The sequence below is a fragment of the Gopherus evgoodei genome, chromosome 11 (genome assembly GCF_007399415.2).
Source record: "Gopherus evgoodei ecotype Sinaloan lineage chromosome 11, rGopEvg1_v1.p, whole genome shotgun sequence".
Lineage (NCBI taxonomy): Eukaryota > Metazoa > Chordata > Testudines > Testudinidae > Gopherus > Gopherus evgoodei.
This window is the reverse complement of record NC_044332.1, coordinates 63,410,221-63,437,263: the sequence shown is the minus strand read 5'-3', so window position 1 is coordinate 63,437,263 and position 27,043 is coordinate 63,410,221. Positions and strand designations below refer to the sequence as shown.

Genomic DNA, 27,043 nt, shown 5'->3' with positions numbered 1-27,043 from the left:
TGGGAAAATAACACCGCGGGGCACAGACTATCCAAGAAGTTCCTGGACTGCATTGCAGACAACTTTTTATTTCAGAAAGTTGAAAAAGCTGCTAGGGGGGAAGCTGTTCTAGACTTAATTTTAACCAATAGGGAGGAACTTGTTGAGAATTTGAAAGTAGAAGGAAGCTTGGGTGAAAGTGATCATGAAATCATAGAATTTGCAATTCTAAGGAAAGGTAGACGAGAGTACAGCAGAATAGAGACAATGGATTTCAGGAAGGCGGATTTTGGTAAGCTCAGAAGCTGATAGGCAAGGTCCCATGGGAATTAAGACTGAGGGGAAAAACAACTGAGGAAAGTTGGAAGTTTTTCAAAGGGACGCTATTAAGGGCCCAAAAGCAAGTTATTCCGATGGTTAGGAAAGATAGAAGATGTGGCAAAAGACCACCTTGGCTTACCCTTGAGATCTTGCGTGACCTACAAAATAAAAAGGCGTCATATAAAAAATGGAAACTAGGTCAGATCACGAAGGATGAATATAGGCAAATAACACAGGAATGCAGAGGCAAGATTAGAAAAGCAAAGGCACAAAATGAACTCAAACTAGCTATGGGAATAAAGGGAAACAAGAAGACTTTTTATCAATACATTAGAAGCAAGAGGAAGACTAAGGACAGGGTAGGCCCACTGCTCAATGAGGAGGGGGAAACAGTAACGGGAGACTTGGAAATGGCAGAGATGCTTAATGACTTCTTTGTTTCGGTCTTCACTGAGAAGTCTGAAGGAATGTCTAGTATAGTGAATGCTTACGGGAAGAGGGTAGGTTTAGAAGAGAAAATAAGGAAAGAGCAAGTAAAAAATCACTTAGAAAAGTTAGATGCCTGCAAGTCACCAGGGCCTGATGAAATGCATCCTAGAATACTCAAGGAGTTAATGGAAGAGGTATCTGAGCCTCTAGCTATTATCTTTGGGAAATCATGGGAGACGGGGGAGATTCCAGAAGACTGGAAGGGGGCAAATATAGTGCCCATCTATAAAAAGGGAAATAAAAACAACCCAGGAAACTACAGACCAGTTAGTTTAACTTCTGTGCCAGGGAAGATAATGGAGCAGGTAATCAAAGAAATCATCTGCAAACACTTGGAAGGTGGTAAGGTGATAGGGAATAGCCAGCATGGATTTGTAAAGAACAAATCGTGTCAAACTAATCTGATAGCGTTCTTTGATAGGATAATGAGCCTTGTGGATAAGGGAGAAGCGGTGGATGTGATATACCTAGACTTTAGTAAGGCATTTGATACAGTCTCGCATGATATTCTTATAGATAAGCTAGGAAAGTACAATTTAGATGGGGCTACTATAAGGTGGGTGCATAACTGGCTGGATAACCGTACTCAGAGAGTAGTTGTTAATGGCTCCCAATCCTGCTGGAAAGGTATAACAAATGGGGTTCCGCAGAGGTCTGTTTTGGGACCGGTTCTGTTCAATATCTTCATCAACGATTTAGATGTTGGCATAGAAAGTATGCTTATTAAGTTTGCGGACGATACCAAACTGGGAGGGATTGCAACTGCTTTGGAGGACAGGGTCAAAATTCAAAATGATCTGGACAAGTTGGAGAAATGGTCTGAGGTAAACAGGATGAAGTTCAATAAAGATAAATGCAAAGTGCTCCACTTAGAAAGGAATAATCAGTTTCACACATACAGAATGGGAAGAGACTGTCTAAGAAGGAGTATGGCAGAAAGAGATCTAGGGGTCATAGTGGACCACAAGCTTAATATGAGTCAACAGTGTGATACTGTTGCAAAAAAGCAAACATGATTCTGGGATGCATTAACAGGTGTGTTGTAAACAAGACACGAGAAGTCATTCTTCCGCTTTACTCTGCGCTGGTTAGGCCTCAACTGGAGTATTGTGTCCAGTTCTGGGCACCGCATTTCAAGAAAGATGTGGAGAAACTGGAGAGGGTCCAGAGAAGAGCAACAAGAATGATTACAGGTCTTGAGAACATGACCTATGAAGGAAGGCTGAAGGAATTGGGTTTGTTTAGTTTGGAAAAGAGAAGACTGAGAGGGGACATGATAGCAGTTTTCAGGTATCTAAAAGGGAGTCATCAGGAGGAGGGAGAAAACTTGTTCACCTTAGCCTCCAATGATAGAACAAGAAGCAATGGGCTTAAACTGCAGCAAGGGAGATTTAGGTTGGACATTAGGAAAAAGTTCCTAACTGTCAGGGTAGTTAAACACTGGAATAGATTGCCTACGGAAGTTGTGGAATCTCCATCGCTGGAGATATTTAAGAGTAGGTTAGATAAATGTCTATCAGGGATGGTCTAGACAGTATTTGGTCCTGCCATGAGGGCAGGGGACTGGACTCGATGACCTCTCGAGGTCCCTTCCAGTCCTAGAGTCTATGAGTCTATAACTGCTGGACTTTTGAATACTCTGAAGTGATGTGTGTTCTTTCTTTCTCCCTTTCATTTTGACTATAAATTCCATTCTTAACATGAGATACCTTCCTGATAAACCTCCGTGCAAAAAATGTAGGTTTTGACAAACTGGCATGTTTCTACAAAAAAACATTTCAGCAAAAAATTCCCAACTAGCTCTAATTGCCAGCTATTGTTTCCATTGGAATTTATGCTCTTGGCTACTTTAAAGGATGATATACTGGTCCCTACTACTAAGTTCTTTGACAGGACTGTATATTGGAAAAGTGAATACAAAAAATCAATATAATAAGGGAGATCCAGGCCTAGCCACACATCAAATAGCAAAACCAAAGTTAATAACATGGCTCTAGCAACTGCTACTGGATCAGCATAGTCGTGATCAAGTGGTGAACAGAAAAACACACATTCCTAAAGATTTCATTATGTCAATTCTACACTAACGGCATGAGAGAAGCAAGACAAGTCACATTAAGTCATTTAGCATAAGCTAACACTATTAATGCAAGCAGACATGACAAGTCACAACCTGATATGTTGGCACAGAGAAAATAGTGAGATACACATCTTTCTGCAAAACCAGTCTAAGACAGCTTCATTTTCTGCAAAGGCCCCCTGACTCAGAAAGTGTTTCACTAGCTGGCTGCTATTTATCCTTTCTTAGTATAATTCTTGGTTTTAAATTAGTTTATAAAATTGAGTCATTTCCTCGGGTCAAAGGGTCAGAAGAATTCTAAATCTAGCATGTTTCTATTTAAAGCAGAGGCGCTCTCTCATCTGCTCTTCTCAGAATGTCAGTGACAGAAGAAAAGCACAAGGCAATTGGCTGCTGGATGCACTGAGCATTAGAAGATGGCAAATCACCTCTGACATTGCCATGTCTCTAACCTTGCTGTTGCTCTTCACATGCTTCTCCCAGTGGAGCAGATGAGAGGTTACCCCAGTATCAAATTACCTGACTGCTAGTCAGGTCTGCCCAGAAGACAGATGTGAGTTAACATAATAATAGTTTGCCCTTAGAAAGCCCTGATTATCTCGCTCGAGGCTGCAAAGCATCTTAGGTCCGTCTATGCTGCAGCTGAGTGTGTGCTTCCCAGCACGGGCAGACTGACACACACAAGCTCTAAAAATAGCAGTATAGCTCGGGTAGCAAGGGCAGACACTTGGGCTAGCTGCCCAATTACATTCCTGGGGGTCCAGGTGGATTTGTACTCAGGAGGCTACCCCAAGCTGCTGTTCATGCTATCCTCCCCACCCTCCACCGCTGCTATTTTTAGCATGCTGACTGCAGCAGAGCTAGCACTTGTCTGTCCACCCCCACCAGTAAGTGTCCTTCCAGCTGCAGTGTAGACATACCCTGAGAGACAGAGATGAAGCTGCTTGTCCAAATTTGTACACTAACCTAGTGATAGTCAAAAGCTGGAGCCAGAGTAGAATTCTTCACAATCCTCTGTCCTAGCCACTTGCTCTTGATCTTCCAAAACAAAATCCCTTTAGATCCCCTGACTTTTAACTCAAGGGGAGCATGTTCTGTGTGAACTGAATCTCACCTGACAGTTTACACATATGGGACCACAAAGCTGGCAGGGACATGTTGAATGATAAAATGAAGATGAGACGCACCCAGGTTTCTGTCTAGCCACCTCGCCAATGAGTTCACATAATTGGTTGTTTTGGGTACTATTGTTTGCACCTCTTTCATCTCTGTTATTTCCTCTAGTGTGCAATGCAAAACAGTGCATGCTTTAAAGTGCCAAATCTTCACCTATTCGCATCATTTCCCTTTTAGAATCAGGCAAAGGCCTTTTTTGAACAAACTATTTAACTTGGAATTTAAGTTTCATAAAAATCAAGAAAATGGGCAAATATTGCAAGGCAAGAAATTTTTCCTTGTGAAATTTGTAAATTTTAATGGAATCTTACATGAATGTGCATCACTGCCCTCTACTGGATAGATGCAGACATACAAGGTTTATTATTATTAATTATTATTATTATTATTATTCTCTTGCCTTCTAGTGACTGAGGTGCATAAAGACTACAAGTCCCATTACTGACAACACAAGAAGAGCTCCTTTAAATTAAGTGTTATAGGCTTTAGTTATAAGCCTTTTAAATCTGAAGTTCACAAATTCTATTTTCCATACAGAATTAAATTGTTTTAACTGGAAGTCTGAGTACTTGTGCATTTATGAAGAATTTTTCTTCTTCTCAATCAAGTTTAAAATTTAACTTGGGCATTGGTTTGATCTTCAGAGGCAAAAAACTATTTGAAAAATAAACAATATTTTTCGTAACTACATTTTGCCAGAAACATACGTTTCAAAGACAGCTGCTCACAGAGTCATATGTTTGGTGTGGCTCTTCCTTTCACTATTTCATCTTATGTGAAGTTTGAGCTATAGCTTTTGCATCACATATGATTACATTTTTGAAAGGCCGGAATTCAGGCAGTGACAGATTTGTTACTTGTTTGTCTCAGAAATATTTGCTAGAATGGACAAGACTGCACCACAGAAAATTGCAAGGGAACCAGAACATTTAATATGTTTTTTGATTGCTTTATATGGAATGCTACATCTGAGTGAGTATTTGATAAAACAACATTCTGAAGTCACGCTCCCCAGAAGAATGCTTCAGTACACTAACAAACGCTGGATCTTATCTATTTTCTGTCCCTATTTTAGGCTGTCTAAAGAAAGACTTGAATCTTCTTGACTCCATCATTTCATTGTATCCTAACAACTGCACAGAACTCAACAATACTCTTTGCTTTGACAGTCAATATTGTTATTTGAAAATTTACAGAAGCTAGGATTGCATTGTAAATTTGACAACATTGAAGGATAAAGAAACACTGCATTCAGACATATCCCTCAAAGTGCTCTCTCAAAACAGCAGGATAAGGGAACAAGGTCAAGTTGCTGACATCCATAGTCAAGTTGTTCAGATTCGTTTACGGAAAAAGCAGCTGTGGGACTTATTATACTCACCATCATTCAACATTCTGATGAAATGTTACGTTGAAAAGATAAGACCAATTCCAGAGAGGAAAATGAATTTAATGGGAAATATTATGTATGGTACATTGCAAGATATCAACCTTTAGACTCTGCATATTCAAAGAGCCAAAAGCTAATCACTGGCCTTTATCCAAATACTGTATGCACTATGCAGTATGAAAATATATGCTTTGTCTGCCATCTCTTGCCCTTACTAAATTACGGAAGAAAAAACAGAAAATTTCAACAGCCAGGAGATTCTACATGGATGCAGAGAAGTTAATTCTCTATTAGAAACTGAATTTCCTTGCCTGACTCTGGAGGAGAACAGAGAAGAGGCCCAGAAGCATCCAAATTAAACTCGAATGAATTGTTCTTGTAATTTAATTCACTTATTTATTGATGAATAATAATTTCCCCAGAACAGACTGATCTCCATGGGAGCAGGATCAGTGCTATGTGTTCCCAACAGAGCTAATTAGAGCAGAGTTGAAGCTTCTGACTGAAAATTAAATATTCTACTCCTCTCCTTGATCCTTCCTTCCTTGACCTCTAAACTCCTGTCCAGGATGAGCCTCAATGGACATAGTCATCCTTGCTACAACAACAAACATTCTAAACTCTCCACACAATCAGCAGTATTTATTTGTTACAACTGACCAAACTATATCATAGACTCATGGACAAAAATTCCATGCTTGGTTAATAAAAGGATAGCAGTAGGAATACATTACTGACCACCTGACCAGGATAGTGATTGTGAAATGCTCAGGAAAATTAGAGAGACTATAAAAATAGACACCTTAATAATAATGGGGGATTTCAACTATCCCCAAATTGATTGGATCCATCTCATCTCAGGACATGATACAGAAATAAAATTTCTAGACACAGAATCATAGAAGATTAGGGTTGGAAGAGACCTCAGAAGGTCATCTAGTTCAACCCCCTGCTCAAAGCAGGACCAACCCCAACTAAATCATCCCAGCCAGGGCTTTGTCAAGCCCTTTGTCTAAGGATGGAGATTCCACCACCTCCCCAAGTAACCCATTCCAGTGTTTCACCACCCTCTTATTGACTTTTTTCCCCTAATATTAAAAAAAAACCTATTTAACTAGGAGAGTGGTGAAGCACTGAAAACACTAGACATCAGTAATATCTGCTTTTTGAAGCAGCTAGTTCTAGAACCCAGAAGGAGAGAGGCAATTCTTGATTTAGTCCTAAGAGGAGCACAGGATCTGGCCTAAGAGATGATTATAGCTGAACTGCTTGGTAATACAGACCATAATATAATTAAATATAAGATCCTTGTCAAGGGGCGGGGGGAAGGGGATATCAAAGAAGCCCACCACAGTAGCATTTAACTTCAGAACTTCAGAAAAATAAGAAGTCTAGTTAAAAGAAAATTGAAGGGAACAGTCAAAGGAGTGAAATGCCTGCAAGCTGCAAGGAAACATTTTAAAAACATAATAAAAAGAGGCTCAAATTAAATGAATACCTGCAAATTAAAAAGAATAGTAAAGGGACCAAAAAATTGCTGCCATGGCTAAACAGAGTAAAAGAAGTGGCTAGAGCCAAAAAAGGGATCCTTTAAAATAGGAAGTCAAATCCTACTGAGGAAAATAGACAGGAGCATAAACGCTGGCAAGTTAAGTGTAAAAGTATAATTAGGCAGGCAAAAAAGGACTTGAAGAGCAATTAGCAAAAACCACAAACGTTAATAGCAAAAAATGTTTAAGTACATCAGAAGCAGGAAGACTGCCAAACAACCACTGGGGCCAACAGACAATCGAGCTGCTAAAGGAGCATTCAAGGAAGACAAGGCCATTGTGGAGAAGCTAAATGACTTCTTTGCATTGGTCTTCAGAGCACAGGATGTGAAAGTGATTTCCACAACTGAGTCATTCTTTTTAGGTGCAAGATGTGAGGAACTGTCCCAGACTGAGGTATCAATAGAGGTGGTTTGGGAGCAAATTGATAAATTAAACAGTAATAAGACATCAGGACCAGATGGTATTCACCCAAGTGTTCTGAAGGAACTCATATATGAAACAGCAGAACTACTAACTGTGGTATGTATCCTAACACTTAAAGCAGCCTCTGTACCAGATGACTGGAGGATAGCTAATGTGACACCAATTTTTAAACAAGCCTCCAGCGGTAATTACAGGATAGTAAGCCAAATTAAAGTACCAGGCAAATTGGTTGTAACTATAGTAAAGAATAAAATTATCAGATACATAGATTAATACAATTTGTTGGGGAAGAGTCAACATGGCTTTTGTAAAGGGAAATCATGCCTCATCAATCTATTAGAATTCTTTCAGGACATCAAGAAACATGTGAACAAGGGTGATCCAGTGGATATGATGTACTTGAACTTTCAGAATGACTTTGACAAGGTACTTCACCAAAGACTCTTAAGTAAAGTATGCAGTCATGGGGTAACAGGGAAGGTCCTCTCACGGATCAGTAACTGGTTAAAAGACAGTAGAAAAAGGGAAGGAATAAAAGCTCATTTTTGAGAATGCAGAGAGGTAAACAGCAGTGTCCCACAGAGATCTTTACTGGGACCAACGTTGTTCAGCATACTCATAAGTGATCTGGAAAAAGGGGTAAAACAGTGAGATTGCAAAGTTTGCAAATAAAATTATTCGGGATAGTCAAGGCCAAAGCAGATTGTGAAGAGTTACAAAAGGATCTCACAAAACTGGGTGACTGGGCAAGAAAATGGCAGATGAAATTCAATGTTGATAAATGCAAAGTAAAAGACATTGGAAAATGTATTCCCAATTATACATACAAAATGATGGGGTCTAAATTAGCTGTTACCACTGAAGAAAGATCTTGGAGTCATTGTGGATAGTTCTCTGAAAACATCCACTCAATGTGCAGTGGCAGTCAAAAAAGCAAACAGAATGTTAGGAATCATTAGGAAAGGGATAGATAATAAGACAGTAAATATTACAATGCCATTATATAAACCTATGGTACACGCACACTTTGAATACTGTGTGCAGTTTTGGTAGCCCCATCCCAAAAAAGATATATCAGGAATGGAAAAGGGAGAGAGAAGGGCAACCAAAATGATTAAGGCCATGGAACAGCTTCCAGACTGGGACTGTTCATCTTAGAAAGGAGATGACTAGAGGGGGATATGATAGAGGTCTATAGAATCATGAATGGAGTGGAAAAAGTGAATAAGGAAGTGTTATTTATCCCTTCACAGAACAGAAGAAGCAGGGGTCACCCAATGAAATTAATAGGCAATGGGTTTAAAACTAACAAAAGGAAGTACTTCACACAATGCACAGTCATCATGTGGAACTCGTTGCAAGGGGGTGTTTTGAAGGCCAAATCTATAAATGAATTAAAAAAAACTAGATAAGTTCATGGAGGACAGGTCCACCAATGGCTATTAGCCAATATGGTCAGGGATGCCACCCCATGCTCTGAGTGTCCCTAAGCCTCTTACTGCCACTGGGACTGGATGACAGGGGATGGATTACTTGATGATTGCCCTGCTCTATTTATTCCCTTTGAAGCATTTGGCATTGGCCACTGTTGAGAGAGAGGATACTGGGCTAGATGGACCTGATCCAGTATGGCCATTAGGTTCTTCTCCTGCCCAAAGGTACACCCAGGCAACCTAGTGGGATTTCAGTGGCATAGAATGTGGCCTTACAGTTTGACCCGTTCTGCAGCTGTTCTGCATGTTAAGCTTCCAGTGAAGTCACTGGGAGTTGTACACATGAAACAGCTATAGAATCAGGGCCAGCATGGGGAGCCTACAGCAGGCAAAAAGTTCCAAGGGAGCAGCTAAAGGCAATACACAGATATTGAGGGGGAAGGTCTCAGGTGGGAAAAGTTAATAAACTTAGCTCAAAGTCACATCGAGCAATAACTTGCAAGGAAATGCTTTTTCCTTTTTTATTCTGGAACGTGTAGCAACCTGACATTTCTTAAAGATGTAAAATGCAAAGTGAATTTAGTGTAAAAATGCCGAGACCATGAAATAAGCCAGCTGCAGCTAGGAAATTCAAATTAACATTCACATCTCCAACTTTAATCAAGTGCCAGTGTGGCTTCCTTTGCCAACAATGGTGCAAGGTGAAGCTGGAGGCATTTGTTCTTCTCTCAGTAACTGCATACACGTAGCTCCCACCCACACACCTTCTTCTCCTTGACACAAAACTAACTTCTGAAGGACCACCTGTTCCACAAAGCATTCCAGCTAGAAAGGCCACCCATCACTCTGTTTATTCACTGTATCATATGCAGGCTCTTAAGTCTGTAAGCTCTTTAGGGCAGTGGTTAGTTTTCTTATTTAGCACATTTTACATTATAAATTACATTACATTATCTATTATAGCAGATTTGTGTCTGGTGGACCCAGCCATGTCCTGCTCTTTGTTGTTTCTATCACATGCCAAACGTTATTTCAACATAATGAGACAAAGGTAGGCCTTGTGTAATTAAGTGCACTTCCTGAGAAAATCTCTGGACTAAATTCAATGATGATGTAAGCTACATGTTAGGCATGACTGGGTTTGAAAACTACTCTAAGTGGCAAAGTGGCAAACTTGCACCACCTTGCCATTTCTTGAGTATGCAAAATAAGTGCAGCTTGCTGTTAATCCCATTCACCAGGATTTTCCCCATTACTTGGCTTTGACATGGACATTTTGCAAACCTATCTGCATGTTTAACACCCACTGAACAACAGATCTGTGCTAGTTACACTACTTTAGTTACTTTACCATCAAGTAAATTGAACTATCATTTATGTCACTGCTGAATTTGGTCCTGTCATTGGTGTTATTTCTCTCTCTCTCTCTCTTTTAAAAAGAAACACATTGTGGGAAGTGCAAAGACACATATTACTCCTCTGAGAACTATAAAGCAGCTCCTCTCCCATGTAAACAGGGGATGAAATCTATATTTTACAAAAAAACAGGTCATAATGTCTGTTTAGGTCCCCACTGCTTCCTGTGAACATTTGAGCCAGAGTCTCCTCTCTGCGTGGAACAGGAATATGGAGGCAGAACTCTCTTCCACAGCACACGCAATCCAGTGGAAAGTCTGGGAGGCAGCACCACAGCTCTCTTCCCTGCTCACTAGGGCTCTGTCAGTTCCAGCCTGAAGGGGAAGGTGGCATGCTGTATGGTACTTGCCCCTCCAGATTTCAAGCTGTAACCCATTTTAGTGAGTGCTATCTCCATCTCTGCACCTTCTGCTCCCAAGAGATAGGAGTCACAGAAGGTTGGAATCCATTTTCATTATGGAACTTAAGGCACTATGGAGTTTGAATACTGCACAAGACAAAAAACCCTTTTCCTCCAAGACACTGCAACAGTAAATCCACCAGGGTTATTCTACATGAGGAGAATAATTTCCCATAATAAATACTATAGCCTGCATGTGTACTTTCAATCCCTATGGTAAGTAGAGGAATATATAAGCTGAAGACATTTTTTAAAAAAGATACCATACTCAACAAGCACAGCAACCAGTTTTCAAAAGCTAGTATTAACGGCTCAAGCCTTTATTTATTTATCTAATAAGGATAAAATAACGACAGACAGAGGGACACTGCCAAGATTTCACCTCAAGAAGAAAGTGGCATTATTGGGCTACAAGGCCAAGACGCTCCTCTGATTTACATCAGTGTAAACCTGGAGTAACTTCACTGGAGTTAACATGCAGTTTAAAGACAGGTTAAGCACCATATTTCTGTGCTTCCAGTCTGTGGACCTGATTCTAATCTTACCTGACTTTTGCATCATGGTAATTCCAATTTATCCCATCGACTTCAGTTATTCCTGATTTACGCTGGTGCAAGTGAGAGCAGAGTCAGGCCCTGTGTCTTCTCTATGCCGAAATGCAAGCTGAAGTAATTTTCATCATGAGGTATATATTATACATTGCAAGACTAAGGCATTCTAAGGGAAGTGGTAACAGAGAAGTGCCACTGTAATATACAGTTTTAGTGAGGCAGAAAGTGAGCAGTAAATAGCATACAACTGGGCTAACTGGATCTCATTCCTTCGACTTGTCTTAATCCACCATATAATTTAACCTACTCTAAATAAACAAGAACTGGTTCAGACAACATATTTCCCTCTTACAGTTGCTTCTGGGTGCTCAATAATCACATTAAAATGGTTTAAACTTTAAAAGAAATAATCTTGCCTGTAGGGATTTCTACTTTCCAGAAATGTTACATATTATTATATATGAAAGAAAATAAGACAGAGTTCAAAGCTAAGCAGACTGTGCTACTATATACATTGGACTTTCTGTTTTAACTAGTGTGACAAGCAATGATAGGTGGCTTTATCAGTCAACATTTCCAGTGGAATACAGGGGCAGAAATCTCAAACCTAAACACTCAAAACAAGGTAATCAAGAGTTAGAAGATATTTTCCTCTCCGTTTTCAATGCAGATTCATTTTCTTCTGCTCTTTTGGTATTTGAATAATCAATCAAGACTTCGGTCCAAAAAAAATTCTCCTCTGAAGACAGAGCTGTATGGCTGTTATCCTTAACATTGAAAACAGCAACTAAGGGATATATTAAAGTAGTAGAATAAATTCAAATTAATTCTATTTTAAATACTAAACCCAGACATCCCCAAACTCTTCTCTAACCCTTGCTTCAGTGTTCATTCCATACCAACATGCCATATGATTTGCCAAACCAGATCAGACTATTGGTTTTTTTAGTCAGTTGGCAATCCTCTTTCTGGTAACGGACAGCACCTCATCAGAGAAAGGCAGGCACTTTCCTACCCTGCCCAGCCAACTGTGTAATGCATCTGAGGAAGGTATGAAGCCTGTCCTTGCTCTACAGGTGATTACTTTACCCCCTGAAGCAAGAGATCAGATTACACTCATCATTAATTTAGCTTGCAAAGCTACAAACATTAGAGGTCATAAAATTACCCAGCCCTTTTACAAATCCAGTCACAGTATTTATCACAATGACCTTGTGCAATCCTGATTTCCACAGGCTGATAATACACTGTGTCTTCATTATTGCCTCTTATTTATGATGGGCCCCAAGCCAAAACATTGAGGGATGTTTACTTTGGATCCATGGTTCTGGGGTGGCCTGTCTCTATTTCTTATTAGTTCTTATTAGTTCTTAAGATTCAACAACTGTCTATTTTGTTTTCATAACACTAAAACACATGCTTAAAGTTATGAGTAGTGCCATTAACTTCAACTGATTATACCTACTGCATCAGGACTGCAGAAGATCTTTGAGATAATTTATGGGGGCTGGCTTTGTAAATTTTACTGTGCCTAGTACTTGCAGCTCTGCAAGCTAAATTGAGGGTTCTAGTGGAAATTTCAAAAGCACCTCTGTGAGTTAAGAGCACCAATCCCATTGAAGCTGGTGCATTGGTTCAGTATTGATTTAGAGAGAAGCCGACCATCTACCTTATTCCCAACACAATTCCTGCAAAACTTACATGTTGCTTAGAGATCTCCCATACCACAACTGACATGGCAGCATGGCTACTAATAGTCATACAAGGAGATTTATAAAATTCCTAGGCGCAAAAAATACCTTAACTCTGGCTTGCAATGACACCATACATAATCATGTTTATGGTTAGCAATAATACCATCTGTAGCCCCAGATTAAAAAGCCACATTTGATTTTTTTCCCCATTTTTCCCCCTCATCGTCTGGACACTGTGCTGCCAGGGGCCACCATCTTCTTTGAAGACAGCTTTGCTTCATTCCTATTATTCCCAATAGAATGCATTTTGAAAGAGTGCATCTTAACCCAAAAGCACCTGTGGTCTCAGTCCTATTAAAAACAATTGGAAATGGCAGAGATTTTAAAAGGGGGAGGTCCTTTGTAGACTTCTCTAATAATGTCCTTCTATAATCAGTCTCTGCTGAAGAAGAAACTTTCCACTATGTAAAAAAATGGCATAAAATACCATTAATCCTACAAAAAAATGTAAGTACCCAATGCATTATATTTTAGTTAGTTTAAGTATAAGGGAAGTTTGAAGATTTTGCATTATTCCAGTATTAAGATCATTCAGGACAAAGAAATAGCCGCACAGATGGTGCTAAGTTTCTTAAAAGACTAAATTTTAAAATTAATTTTAACTCAAATTAATTAACTAATATACTTGCAAATTTGCAGAAATTCATTCTGTTCTCAGAGTAAGTTCTGTAGTTTTGGGGAAGATGCACTGTATTCCTCATACATAATCCAACAAGTGAATCTCTGCTGTCAATGCGAAAAATCAGCTAACCCCTATCTATGGAACCACAAGTAGCACTACCTTAATATTTGTTTTTCTTGATCAAAATATAGATATGAAATGCACAGTAAGTATGGCTTGTCTTTCTGCAGTGTTCAATTCACAGTTTTGAATACACCCTTAAAATTAATGGAATGACACCAGGGATGAAGTTGGCAAATGGCCAAGATTTGCAAAGTGAACAGTGATTCTGGATGTTTCAATCTTTGAATGTTCAATTTAAGACTCCTTAAAGGGGCTTGGTTTTCAGAAGGACTTTCAACACATTTGGAAATGAGGTCGTACTTGGATGCCCAAAGTTAGGCATCCTAAAAATAAGCCACTCAGAATCCCCGATCACTTGAAAATCTTGGCTTGTGGGTTTTAAAGATGGAATATAAATAGGTTTGTAAGGATTAGATTTTTATCTGTAAATATCAGTAAACACTGATTATATTCTACACACACAAGCCAATCAAAACATTTCCAGTGATAATAATCAAAATGTACAGTTAGGCAACATAAGAAAAATGCTACTGAGAACTTAAGAGTTTGATTTAAGGATAATTACTTTGCATATATTGACATGTGATGTTGATGATTTGTACTTTAATGGTTACAAAGCTTTAACTTTTTTAATCTCAAAGTCCACTGTCATTAAACAGGTCCCCCTATAATTTCCCATAACTGTGAACATTTAAATTGATAAAAATCTAAAATGTGCTTAAATAAACATTGATATTATCCATCAAAATTATTAAAAAAATTAACTCTGCCAAGCCTAGACATAAAACAATTAATGTACAGTATATTAATCACTTCATCAGCTTTTGGTTACATAGTGTCCTTAATAAAGCAATTTGTCAGATCATTTGATATAAGTTAACTTGAAATTATATATAAATATAAATTTTCTATTGCTGAAGGAAGAGGAGACCAACGAACTCCTATGGTCTCAGATTCCCTACCTTTCAACAGCAAGTGGCGAATACAGATCACAACCTAACAAAGACACATACTCTTGAACGATATATGTTGTAAGCATACAAGCAGTGGGACAGTCCTGGAACATGAGAAACTGATATTTCATGAAGATGTGGCGAAGCAAGCAAATTCAGAGCTTTATAGGTTTAAGTGTGATAAAATGAATGTCATATTTTAAAGGAATTCAGCACATAATTCCTACTACATGTGTTGTATGTTGATTGCTGGAAATATTGAGCTGTATGTCCTCTAGCTGCTGAATTTCATGCAAGCTGGAGAAGAAACAGCCAATTTGGGAGGTCTGTGAACCAGATATAGCAATAATTCAACTGTGCTGTTATCTGGGCATAAATCAAAACCTCTGCAGCCTGCTGAGGCAGCAGTGGCCTGAGCTTTGCCGAATTCCTAGGCTGATAATAAAGTCTTGACAATGTGGTTGATGTGGCACTCAAAGGAAAACTTCAAGCCATAGATGAAACCAAGATTACAAGCTGGTTAGAAAGTAAATAACGGTCCCATGAAATGGAACCATAAATGAAAAAAATGCTACTCAGCCAGTGATGGGCGCCAACTATAATTCAAAATGATTCAAAATTCAGTCAAAGAGTCAGTATCACAGTGCAACCCAACTTACACAACAAAACGTGTGGGAAGAATTATACTCAAACCTGAGCATGTATAACAACAGTAGGAGGAACAGGTATTAGTTGGTAACTGAATGCATATGTGACAAAGTACCTACAGAATGGGCATACACTTAGTATCTGTTTCTGATGTAAGTTACCCTGGTGTAAATCAGGAACTACTCCATTAAAGTCACTGGAACTTAACTGATGTAAAACAAGCAAATGAGATCAGATTCAAGCCATCACAGTGGTCAGATTCTGCCACCTTTACTTATGTGGAGAAGTACCTTTCTGCATAACCAGTCTCACTGAAGTTATTGGGACTTCTCATGGAGTAAGTTACTACAAAGTGTGAGTAAAGATAGAAAATTCTAGCCCACTATCTTTAGTAGAGTTTGTCATGAGTTTGCCATGTGAATAGATTGTCTATGGAAAATGCAGTTTCTGCAAAAATCAAAGTTTTCCATAGGAAAATTTCAGTTTTGAAAAAAAATAAATCATTATTTCACTGGGAAAGTTTAAACAAAATATTTCATTTCAGATCAAGTTGCCCTATATAGCAATGTTTCAGATTGTCAAAACAAATTGAAATGTTTTGTTTTGGGTCAGTTTGACATTAATCTGTCCAGCTGAGTTGCCATGATGCCTCAGTGGGAGTTATTGTCTGAGCGCCCCCATTCTCATCTGTCAGCCAGGCTTCCTGGCTGGATATTTCCCTAGATGCCCCACAGTTTCCCTGGTTGAGCCACCTTGGTGGATCACCTGAGATGTAGTCCTGCCAGAAAGCTTGACCATTGAGAAAAATGGGGGCATGAGGTACTCAAACTACAACTCCCATGGGCATCACAGCAACTCATAGGACTCAATTCAAACCCAAAAACTCAATTCGCTTCAAAAAAATGAAATGTCTCAACATTTCTAAACTCAATTTTTTTATTCAACTTTCAGTTGCATGAAATTTTTGTCTTTTCATCCCAACAAATTAAAAAAAAATCTCAAAATATCATAATTCTCCACAGGATGGAAATTCTCATTTTTGTCCAGCTCTAGGGTTTAAATCTCAAAGGAACTTCACAAAACACCTAAACGGAGCCACAGAGGCATCATCATCTGTTATTCATTAGAGTACTTTAATTAATATGGACATTTCAACCTTCTAATAACGCGGAACAATTTGTTCACAGAACAACTTCGCTAAGGGCCAAATCTTGCTCAACTTACTTACACAAGTCATCCCACTGAATTAAATCGACAATGAGTAAAACTGGCAAGATTTGTCCTAGTAAGAGGAGAATCATTACAACTGGAACTTCAGTTTGCATGATGTAAGCCTTTGCAAAAAATTGAGACTGTCTTATTATTTAAATATAAATAATATTACATTGTATTATCACTGCCTGGGAGGGACAGAGTGGAAGGATTTCTGTTGGTATACACACATACCATACATATATGTCACTGAAGACACATAGGAGTGCAATGAACAGTTATGAGATGGTTTTGGATTCAGTCAGAGAAGCCATTAACCCTGAAATGTGATCACATTGTCAGTTATCTTTGCCAAACTGGAGTTTCAAATTAGGAAAAATATACTGCATGCTCAGAGACAGTAAGAGGTAGTTTTCCCTCAGCCCTATCAAAGATTTTCACTTGTAAGAAAATCTCTGAGGTATTATGCTAGTGAAAACAAGCTCTTTGGAAAACAGCTTGGAAACTGTCTCAGGCCAAAATTACCCTGTTCTATTTCTACATCAGGGAAAACATTCATTGGTGTCACAAAAATTTCCTGGATTTATACAGACAGTTGCCCAGAAAATCAGTTGTTGTTGCTCCTGGGGAATCTGAATGCTTTACAATTATCCTGATTCATTTCTTATATGGGTCAAATGGACCCCTACAAGGAGCGTGGATGACCAGCTTGTGAGGGACGGAGAGAAAAGACAACTAAAACTAAGAAAGGGTTCAATTATTCAGAGTAGATGAGCCTTGACAAGCATTTTAAGGAAACCTACAAAAGTAACTTGTCTGGTATCAGATGATCTATCCCCAAAGACCCCTGGCTCACATGAGTCCTGGTCAATAAGTATGTTCCATGTAAACTGTATAATTTTGACCAGGACTGTTACAGCATAAGGCAGATTACAGCAGTGTTGGTTGAAAGTTTTCCAATTTTTAAATCTCAGAATTTCTCACAGGATGGAAATTCTATTTTTAACCAGCTCTAAAATACAGTTTGTAACACCAGATGCTACTTTCATTTTGAGTCCCAAGTTGGAATAAATAAAGTCAGAACTCTAAAGGAAGCTTCTCTTTCAACCCCAGCTGTTTATGAAATGAATCTTTCTGGTTGTGCCTATCTAGAACCTTTCGACAGGTATTTTCTCATTTGTGTGTGTGTGTACACACACACACTCAAAATGGAATCTGCAACCACCATTGAAATATACACTGCTCTGTGATGCAACAGCATCCAACATATCAGGACAGGAAATTTGAAAGAATTCCATATTCAACGGAACTTGCAGTATGGGATTCATAGTGACACAATGTAGCAACCCAAACTGGATTATATCTCCCAGTATCTGCTCAATTCTTATGAAAAGTGACATGATCCTTAAAATTCACAAGCTTTCAACTAGTTGTACATATCAGGTAAAAGATAACACTTTGAACAATACAATGCTAACAGCTTGGGACTGGTTGAATTTTCACACAGAAGGAAGAATTCCCTTCTAGATTCACCAACACTGCTTTCTGGGCGGTGGGGGGCGGGGTATAATACTTTGTATATGACACTTTTCATCTAAAGATCTCAAAGCACTTTACAAGCACACATTAGAAACTCAAGGCTCACAAGGTTTAGTGAGGTAGGGAAGTATTATCATCTTCATTTTACTGTGAAAAAACTGAGGAATAGAGTTTGAGAGAGATTTGACCAAGGTCACAGAGCCAGGATTTGAACCCAGAACATCTGACTTTGAATCCTTTGCTCTAATCATTAGAAAACACAATATTCCTTCCCAGTGGGTCTCCTAACCAACTACTGACTAGACCTGTGTTCACCTAGTGTTTGACTGTAATACAACAGGAGGAGGGGTGGATATAGGCCCATTGTAAAGTGCAATTTATTATATTATAGTGCTACCCTCGTTACAGTGTAGTGGTATCATTGAAGTTAATCCAATTGAGAATCACAGCAGTGTATGACTAAGCTAAAAGTATCAGAGCACAGTTCATGAGCCCCAAAGAAACCATTTACTGCAGTTTGCTCTTAAAAGTAAAAGCCTCATTTTAAATTAAGTGAAAAACGTGTTTTGTAAATGCTAGCTTGCTTGAAAAGAAACTATTCTCAAACTTCCTGCTCAGCTAAATACCATCACAGCTGCAAATGCCAACCAAGTGCGTAGTCAGCTTGGGAATTATTCACATAAATAAAGAGCACAGCTTGTAACGTTGACTTTTTTTGATCAAAAAGTGTCCTGGGGACAAGTGAACAGTTTGGATCAGGCAAAGGCTAGACTTCTGGCCTTTTATTATTTTCACAGAGTATTAGACTTTGTGAATACAAAGCTAGATGTACTCAAAGTGATAATGACACATTCTAATAGTCTCTCTATCCCACAGATGCTTCTTGAAAAAGTTGTTTTATTTACTTACTTTAGGAAGAACTTCTTTTAGTACAACTTGAAATACAATCAATCCTTTCATTAGCTGTTTTAATAGCATCCCCAGGCCCAACATCCTTCACCACAAACTAAATAAGTTGGGGGTGATGGAACATTTGTATAGTGGAGGTGCTGAGAGCCACTGAACCAAACTATAAGCCCTGTATGCGATGGAAACCACTTCAAGCCAGGGGTTGCGGCAGTACCCTTAGTTCCAGCACCTATAAAATAAGTTGGTGATTATTATTGGATAAAAGGGACCTTTTCAAGGTTAAAAATACCCTGTTAAAAAGTACACTGATGCTAATAATATATTTCCCTTATTCAGAACTGAAAGAATTATTTAAAATCTAATGTATTTTTCACCATCTGTTCTTTATTTCCATTTTGCATTCTAACTCAGATTGGAAAAAATACAGAACAGCAAGTTTTCCTTTTATTTTTTTCTCTTTGCATGTTGTCATTCACCAATACAATGCCTTGGTTGCAAATACCAGAAGGAGCAAAAACTTAGAATCACAGAATCAGAAGGGACCTCAGGAGGTCATCTAGTCTTACCCCTTGCTCAAAGCAGTACTAATCCCCAGACAGATTTTTACCCCAGATCCCTAAATGGCCCCCTCAAGAATTGAATTCACAACCCTAGGTTTAACAGGCCAATGCTCAAACCACTGAGCTATCCCTCTAATTAGATTTGTAAAACTTAACAGAATTTAAATTTAAGGGCTAATCTCCTTAACTTTCATTTTATATTGAATCAATCTTACAAAAGTGTATTGTAGAAAACTACAAACCGCAGACCAAACAAACAGGCTTCTACAAAGCTTGAGTCCCAGTTTTGTCTCCTTTGTTTACCAGGGATCACATCCTACCTGGAAAACTGTACAACACAGAGAAATACCAAATGGCTGAATAATATATTGAAAATAACCTTATTCCATTGACATTATTTCTTTTGCATTTTATTTTAGTTCTAAATTGAAGTACCTTCAGTAATCAAAGCACAACCCTGATGTGACTGTGGCCCCCATCATACAAAGCAATTCAGAGTGACATAAGAGCCCGGTAAATGTATTTTTGTTCTAATTTTTTGTGAATTTTATTTTATCCATTTTATCCACAAGGGTTGCATTTTGTCCCCAATGTGTGAAAGACTCTCTGGGTGATAAGGTTTGCAGAGTGAGCCTGCCCCATACTCACCGTGCAGCAGTGGTTTCTGACCTGTGAGGCTGAGTCCAGTTCTCCATTCCAGGCATCTGGCACCTGGGGTTTCAATACCGCTTAGCTTTGGCTCATCTGCCCCTCCATCATCATGAATTTGTGAAAAATATAGGGCTCTAGTTCCAAGCAGGTGGAGGGACTTTGTCTGAGAGAGTTTGTGTTGTTTCCATCTGTTGGCTGGCCCACAAACAGCATAGAGGACCCCTATTAATAAGGTCATATAAAGGATCTTTTCTTTATCTGAAGTGACAGAGGCCTGTTTTTTTTTAAGATGAAAAACAAGAGTTCTAATCCTAGCTCCCCACATATCTCTGATTTAAATAATAATCATGTCTTGTCTGTTACATACAAACATTGATTTTCCTAATAGAAAGCTTCCCTAGAGCTTAATAGGGATGAAATCAATATGGGTTATAGAAATTATTCTAAATTCCTATACAAAAACTATATCCTTATGACAATTGGGCGGGGAAGGTCAACCACCAGACAGAACTAAAGGGTGGTATTATTCTGAAGCCGTATATGGATTTTCCATGCGGGTTGTTACACTCTGAGGTAAATATTTTGTCATTCCTTTCACTTGAACATGGAACTATAAATATTGTTGTCATTGCTCTAAAGGTTTGACTGCTTTGTTTATAAATATTAATTAATTGCCTGTGCATTGAAATTCTCAGTTGCTGGCAATAGTGGAGATCTCTAGCGGTTACAATAATAGCAGTAAATCACATGACCATTTAACCTCAAAGTGATCCAGTTCCCTTGAGGTCACTGGTAAGACTTCTTTTGATCTAACAAGAGTTGAACAAGGCCCTCAGTGGATATTTTTCTGTTACTAATGGCAGGAGGATTCTTAGTCTCCTGAGAAATAAAAGGATTAAAATATATTAGCTTTTGGTAAAGTATTCAGAGAAATATCCATTCAAACTTTTTAATTAGTAGAAAATCTCATGATGCTTCACAGTATGAATCATCCTTATATTTTTGTGTCTACATATTTTCTTTGAGAAAAGCTTATCTGGCCTTATTTTCAAGCTCTTTGCGCACGGTTTTCCAGCTGCGCTAAAGGTTATGGCATAGGGGCGGAATGCAGGCAGCACCACTATCCCCACCTTCTTCTCCTCCACCAGCCATTTTGTGACTGGCCAAAACTATTGGTGTCAAAACCATACATAGTTTCAGGTTGACCTGAAACTGCATTTTTTGTCAACTAAACTATTTGTCTGTAAAAATTTTGCCCATCTCTAGCAGAGCTTAAATATATTTGATCCCCTTCATTTAGGGGATCCAGGAAGAAGTGATTCTGTACTGTGCTGTGAGGAAGAGTATTATGTGGATGTGTCATTCCTCACTGCTTCATTGTCTGAAGGTTCCAAATTTAGACAAAAATTGGCCTGAGTCAAAACCCCAAATGGAAGCTGAAACATTGTTCTAGGTTTGGAGTTTGGATCGCTCTCTGTAATGGGCTAAATCCAAACACACCAAACTTTGGTAAAGTTCAGATTCAGTTCTGGAAAGCCCAAATTTATGGCTTGAGCCCATCTCTAGTTTTAGAAATTGCTTTCTTTCTCTTTTTCTCACTCTCTCTTCCTCTGAGCCAATACATTCTGACTCCAAGAGGAAGATACAGACCAAGATAATCCACTGCTATTAAAAATCACTAAGCAATACTTAGGTTTAGTAAATGTTAATACATACTGAAAGAGAGCTCTACAGCCTTACTTCATGGAAGAAGTGTTCGTTTTCACAAGGAGATGGCATAGTAAAGCATTCCAGATTGATATATAACACACTATTATGTGTGTTAACATTATCTCCTGTTTACACTTGTGTTTTGTGGCCCAAGGTCAAAAACTGAACATGTTGCTTTTGAATGCATATGAATGAGATTCTTTTCTATGGTGGATTATTGCTAGAAGGCTCCCACAGAAAGCAGAGACCATGTTTTTAGCATCAAATCAGGGTTGACTGTTCCAAGCATAATGTCCAGCCTGGAGAATACTGGAATATGAGAGTACAAGAAGACTGCCAGGAAGTGGTTTATGTCAAGAGAAGAGACTGAGAGGAGATGTAGGAACTTCAGAAGGAAGAATGAGGATGAGTGGATAGATTTTGGAAACGTAGTGTTCTGATGGAATTTGACAACAGAATGGACGTAGGGGAAGTAATGAGAAGAGCGGATGACACTCAGATGACAGAAAGAAATTTATTGTTATTGACAGCGTTGGAGAGGAGAGGTGTTTTGGAAGGGAGAGAAAGATAAAGTATTTAGTTTTGCCTGGTTGAATTTAGTCTAGTCACAGAATAGCCAGTGTGATCTACTAACAGGCAGTCGAAGATGCGAGACTTTGCAGAAGACTCACAACATTTTGGTTCACTGGGGAGGTAGTGCATAGACTGGAGGCAGGAAACCAGCAGCCTATGCATCAGACCACAACTGTCTCCTGAGTAAAACAAAATTAACATTTTAATTGGTTGCTAAAACATCAGTAAGGACCAAAACTATTCTATGGAGAATTCTTTGGATAAGTGAAACAATAGTAAAAAAACCAGCACTTATTTTCCATACAATTCAACACCTTTTCTAGCAATCCATGCAGCAATGTTCAAAATTGCTGACATTGCCCTAAACTCTCACTATACAGTTTCTGTTCTTCTGTGGCTAATATCTTTGGAACACAGCAATGAACTTTAATTAGAGAAATTAGAATAGAATCTGCCTCCATGGAGTTACATGCCTAGAAATAATAGCAGAACTTGACCCTGTATATGAACACAGTCCATGTACAATAAATGCTTATTTTTTTTCTCATATATGAGAGTCTATTAGATGATGAAACTGTGCATCCACTTCTGAGCTGTAAGGTAACTGAAGTAGTTTTAATAACGTTGTTGCTTTGGACTTGGTCTAGCTGAAAATACCTGTGCGTGTCTGGACTGTGCAAGTCCTGGAAGGATGCAGGTTTTGCAGTAGGCTGGATTTTGCAGAACCTACCTGAAGGAAAAGATGGTCCACTGCAGAAGCACACTCAACATCAGGGTGTTTTGAAGCTGCTCACAATGGTAAGATGAGCTCCACACATTACATGATACGTAACTCCCTACAATCAGCCTTTCATTGGAGCCACTGGCAGTCTGTTAAGGTTAGGGGAAGGAGTGTTCACTCCCTGATTTATTTTAAAAGGCACAAGGGGTGATTTACAGAATCACCTCATCTCCCTAACTGACAGCTCCATTTCAGAGCCCAGGAAAGTGGTAGCTGCTCCCACAGTCATGTCCCCTTTTTACATTTGTTTCCCTAGCCAGCTGACATTAACAGTCAAGCAAGACCCATCCTCTCCTGCATTTATACAATGGAGGAGATTCACTAAGCATGCCAGCCACTTCCCCAGGACTCTCATTACTCTGAGAAGGCAGCAGATCTGTGATCACCTCCAAGAAAAAAAATTCCCTTCTCAGAATAAGGAGTAGCCTCTGCAAAAATCACAGAGATGAATGTGGGCAGGGTGAGACCTCTCAGTTTATTCAGTTTCAGCATACTAGTTGTAAACACATATTCCAAATATTTTCCAATCTGGGCATTCATGATATGTCTGTACAAAAATTCTTTGTCTATTACACTCAGCAGCTAAAACATTACTTTTTGAAGGCAGATCCGGGGCCAAGATCATGCTCTTATTAAATTCAGGATCAGATCCTTGGTATATCAATAATAATTCACCCAGAGCATGTGCCAGCTGATGCTTCCTTCAGATATTACATGAATTTGTAACATACCTACAGCCACCACAGTTAGTGTAACTAAACAAGTATTTGCAGTCAGAGAAGGTCAATATTTACTTCAGTGAAAGTATTTCCTATATGAAATATAAAGAAACACAGCAGAGTACTGCAGGGCCTGAGGTAACCATATCTATTTATCTTATATAACACTGGTAATTTTTTAAATGCCATCTTGTGTACTGGGCCAGATTCATCCCTAGTGTAATTCACTTAAACCTAGTGACATGTTTCTATTTGATAATAGGTTCCTATTAGGTTGCTGCAAAAGTCTTTTAGTCCTATAGATCAGGAGTTATAATCATAAGAGGATTTGCCATTGTGATATCTTGAACATCTGCTTTAAAAAAAGGTACAACATTATGGGGACATAGAAATTAAAGAGCAATACTTTTAATGCCAAAACATACAACAGTAAATGAATATTTTAGTCCTTACCACAAGACTGCTGTCCAGAGAAAGTCTTTTCCCGAATTCCCGTTTCTGTTGTTTTTTTCTCTCCATGGCTTTGGTGGTTTGTTTTCCTTGCAATCTACTAGAAGTGTCAGGCTGTTTCCAGTGTCACTGAAAAAATTAAATGCACATTCAATATTCGAGTTAACAGTTTCTGTCGTTTGTCATTAACTTTCTAATAATCCAGCAGTTAATGACTTTGTGAATCTAGTAGGCTGTGTTCCAGGAACAAGTTTTCTGTGCCAAAAAAGCTGATCTGTCCAGAGAGAAATGTGAACTGAACATATTGGGGTGATATTTAAAACCACCACCACCACAACAAAAACCTGAACACCCAGCTGTTGATATTGTCCTTGACTGGCTTTATCAGGGCCCCCGGCTTTGTATAGTCTTTTACTAACAGAACAGGGAAATGGGTTTGCAGAGCTAGTAAGCTGTCTGAAAAAATAAACAGTTCACGTTGCTCACACTTCCCAGTAAACCATGTTTATTGGCATAACTCCCTGTGTTATATTTATGAGGCACAAATATTGAGCCCAATCCTGCAAGGTTCTGGGAGTTGAAAGCCCTGGGTACCTTTCATTGGTTTTTAAGGCCAGATAGTCCCACTATGATCATTTAGTCTGACCTCCCGCATAATACAGGCCATAGAATTTCATCCTGTGAAATTCTGATACTTCTGCAGTGGAGGAAATTAGTGGTGTCATTGTTGGCGACATTTTTTATTAATTCTATGACATAACTTGCATCACGTAACAAAAAAATTTCAAAGTGGCCAGGATAACAGAAAGTATCTTAAAAGATTCAAAGTTCTAAGAGAGGTATATTGTGCATGCAATGGTTTGTCTAGCGTGCTTTGGGAATGTAGGTCAGATTTTTCTCCCAGCTGCACTCGTGTAAATCTGAAATAACATCTTTGATGTTAATGAGGATATTCTGGATTTATAACAATGTAACTGTGATTGAAATCTGACCCAAATAGAGGCAAATAGATATGCACAGGAATGTACAGCCAGATATAAGAAACTTCTACTGCAACCAACATTGAGTGCATCTGTAAATGTTGAAGGGCAATATCTATAGCTCTTACTCTGGGCTAACTTCCAGCAAGGCCAAAGGGAGCTTTCCCTGAACAAAGGCTGGAGGATTTGGTCGAAATCTTTAGTCAAGCTCAGTTGTAGAAAGAGAATAATAATAATAATAAAATGGTTTCAGCAAGGCTGCAATCCTCCTAGTTTCACTCAGTGCCAAATCCATTGTATTTAGTGGAAACCCAGACTAAAATAGAGCAGAAGCTGACCCTACATGTTTAAGAACCAGTTTCTAATGCCTTTTACTTATTTTGAATAGTACCTTGAACTACAAGGAGCCCTATGACTTCAATGGGATTACTATTGTAAGAAGCTATTCGAGGTCACTAAGGGGAATCAGAATCTGTCCTTATAGCAATTATAGCCAGTGTCAGGTTTCCCATTCTACCCAACTTCAGACCCACCTGACCTCACTTATACTGGTTTTGTACTGGTGTGAGATTAAAATTCAGCCAGTTTTCTAACTGATACCTGTAAATTAGTCCGCACAGAGATTATTCGCCATACATGAGCTCAGTGAGAGAATATTTAAATGTGTATAGCAATTAATCAGTGAAGAAATCTCAGTTATTGCTCCAATCACTTTCGTTTTCCATTTTGTGCAGTGCTGGTTACAGTTAACCTCTGCTTGCTTGCTTTGCTACCAATTAAAATGTTAAATGTGTTATTCACTTGAGATAACGAGGAAACACAATGGTGAATTACCATGGTTCACATGAAATACCACAATGAAAATTATTAAAGACACAATGGCAACTCAATACAGTGCTGTTCTCCTCTTTATAAAACACCACACATGAGAAGGAAACGGTTAACTTTTGTCATCTTTGCACAGTATCTCTATCCATTCATCATCATACCAGCCAAGCATAACCTTCTCTAAGGTACATTTCTGTTGACCAATAGCTTCACCTTGGAGTGAGCTAGAGGTAGCAATAGTTTGGAGGCAACCACTCCAGAGGAAGGACAAGTATTTGATTTGGTAGGTGTTTTGATTATCCTGTCTGCAGATACTTAGCAGAAACCATTCCCAAATCCGTCACACAAACAGGGGATGTAGGACTAGCTATCAAATGTTTATACAGTACCAACACTGGGCTACTATGGACATTTTACACATATATGTGAAGACAAGGCTCAAGAAGATCTTATAGTCTGGATTATCAAGAGATACAAGTCTAGGTCTAGTCCTACCCTTTTCCAACTAGGAAATAATAGCCCATGACACATGGGCTAAAGTTTTCAAAAGTGACTAGTGATTGTGGGTGCCTCAGCTTTTGGGTGTCCAACTCATGACACCTCAAAAAGCCTGATTTCCAGAAAGCAAGTACCCATATTCTGAATATCACTTCCCTTTATTTTGACTCCAGCAGGGCACCCTTAACCAAGGCACCTACAAGTACTAGTCACTTTTGAAAATCTTGCCCATGCATCTTAACAAACAAAAATATCCTAATTCAGACAAGCCAAAGGCCAGTTTGGGCCTCAAAACCAGATTCTATCTTCAAATTAAAGATAA

General features: G+C 38.8%; 1 long non-coding RNA gene across 1 annotated transcript in view; it reads right to left on the bottom strand.

Annotated features, from left to right (window-relative positions):
- Positions 1-27,043, bottom strand: part of LOC115659907 — a 225,376-nt gene that overhangs the window by 126,042 nt on the left and 72,291 nt on the right. Inside the window, exon 2 of the long non-coding RNA XR_004002669.1 lies at positions 24,419-24,544. This is a non-coding gene — a long non-coding RNA (uncharacterized LOC115659907). The remainder of the gene's footprint in view (positions 1-24,418; positions 24,545-27,043) is intronic.